This window comes from Otolemur garnettii, unplaced genomic scaffold (assembly GCF_000181295.1).
Source record: "Otolemur garnettii isolate 467f Iridium unplaced genomic scaffold, OtoGar3 scaffold00106, whole genome shotgun sequence".
Classification (NCBI taxonomy): domain Eukaryota; kingdom Metazoa; phylum Chordata; class Mammalia; order Primates; family Galagidae; genus Otolemur; species Otolemur garnettii.
The window spans coordinates 3308790-3310780 of record NW_003852501.1 but is presented as its reverse complement, the minus strand read 5'-3'; the positions used below and the strand labels follow the sequence as shown (position 1 = coordinate 3310780).

Sequence of the window (1991 nt, the reverse complement as noted above, 5' to 3'; positions counted from 1 at the left end):
GTGGCTGGCGCCTTAGCCGGTTGAGCTATAGGTGCCGAGCCTGCCTTGTTGTTTTCAATGCTGTTGTAATCCCACTGGAGGGTACGGTGGGGTGGGGTGGAGGTTGAAACTGATAAATTGACCTTAAACACTTAGATTTTGAGAAGCTTGGGTGAGGGGTGTTCTGTTTTGTATTGGGTAAAAAGACCAACACAGTTTTTGAAAAGCTGCTTTTATATTTCATAGTTATAATTAAAACTTTTAAAAGTTTCTTACTTTTTAGAAACAGTAAGCTAGAGGACATATGGAAGATAAATTTCAATGCATTTCCTTGTCTTTATTGTAAATCTGTTCTAAACAGAAGCGAATCCTGATCATAGAATGAAGGGATAAGGCTTTATTGAAGTGACTGACTTCTAGCTCTAAAAATTCTCTGAATGTTCTTTTACAAGCTTATTGCTGAGTAATGCCTCTGGACAGAAGGCCCTCCACTGTATGTTAGGTCCGTGCTCCTCTCCGTGATGGGCTTTCACTAGAGTACCCTGTGAACCCTTTTCCCCCCAAATTTGAAGGTAACCCTACTTGGGCTATTAATTTCACTAAGTGTTAGGTGTTCACTAAGTACTTTTAAGGCTACTAATGTTGGGCGGCACCTGCGGCTCAAAGGAGTAGGGCGTTGGGCTCTATATACCGGAGTTGGCGGGTTCAAACCCAGCCCAGGCCAAAAACTGCAAAAAAAAAAAAAAAAAGGCTAATAATGTTACTAGATTTATAGTTTTATTTTGAAAGTATGAATAAACAAGGTAATGTTGGAAATAAAGATATTGGTTATGATAAAATTAGGATGGAAATTGGCTTTTTTTTTTTTTTGAGACAGTCTCACCGTGTCACCCTGGGTAGAGTGCTGTGTTGTCACAGCTCACAGCAACCTCAAACTCTTGGGCTTAAGTGATTCTGTTGCCTCAATCTCTCAAGTAGCTGGGACTACAGGCGCCAGCCACAATGCCTGGCTATTTTTTTGGGTGTAATTGTCCTTATTGTTTAGCAGGCCCAGGGCCGGGCTCGAACCCATCAGCTTTGGTGTATGTGGCCAGTACCCTACTCACTGAGCTAGGGGAACCAAGCCGGATATCAGCACTTTTTAATATTTGACATTCACCTAGTGTAGGCTTTCTTGGTTACTGTCTAGACCAGAGATGTCCAACCTACTGATTTTGGGGGGACTGTTTTGCTTATCTGTGGTGTCAGGATATCTCAAAAAATATGCAGGGACTTTTTGTTTAGCTCATAGGCTTATTAGTATATATTTAAGATGTGGCCCAAGGCAATTCTTATTCCAGTTTGGGGCAGAGGAAAAAAAGATTGGGCATTCTTGATCTAGATCATGTCAACTTAATTGGGACAAATGGGTTTTTTTTTTCCAGGTTCATAATTCATTGTACAAATTGAATATCACATGATGAGGTGACTTTCGCTTCTCCAGGCATGGGAACTTAACAGGTGAAGTACAGTTTAGAATCCATTTATGTTGCGTTCACGGCTGGAGTTTTTTAGATCTTAACTTGGAGTGTAGGATTATCAAAGCAGTGCTTCCATATGTGGCCAGTACACAGTTCGTTCTACCAGTGAGAGTATAATAGTTGACATATCTTTTAATACCAGTGAACTGGAATTGGGCATCACTTTCTGGACCTGCTATGATTCCAGTCTCACCAAAGTCACAGATTCCGCAACCAGTGCCCTTCAAAGTTTGTAGCCACCTCTTGGTCCAGCTGGATAAAGCCCTTCCTCCCCGCCCCTTGGCGTTCACTGAATGGGACAAATGGTTTTTTAAGTTAATTTACAAATATTTTTTGTGTGGCAATATTTAGTATATCTAGGATTTTTTTTTCTCAGAAAAAAATGAAAAATTCCATATTCTGTAGCAGTGGTTTATATTTGCTGTTAACACTAATTGTTATGATGGTGTGGCATAATACTGGTCCTGTAGACCAGTGATTTTCTTTTTTTTT

The 1991-nt window shown here is 40.3% G+C and overlaps 1 protein-coding gene across 2 annotated transcripts in view; it reads left to right on the top strand.

The window, feature by feature from the left end:
• LATS2 (large tumor suppressor kinase 2) overlaps positions 1-1991 on the top strand; it is a 90957-nt gene that overhangs the window by 3331 nt on the left and 85635 nt on the right. Inside the window, exon 1 of one of the 2 annotated variants that reach the window (XM_023517235.1) lies at positions 1050-1479. The exons of the other annotated variant lie outside the window; for it this stretch is intronic. The gene's annotated coding sequence lies outside the window, so the exon portion shown is untranslated. Of the gene's footprint in view, positions 1-1049; positions 1480-1991 lie in introns of those variants that run through there. 2 annotated transcript variants of the gene reach the window in all.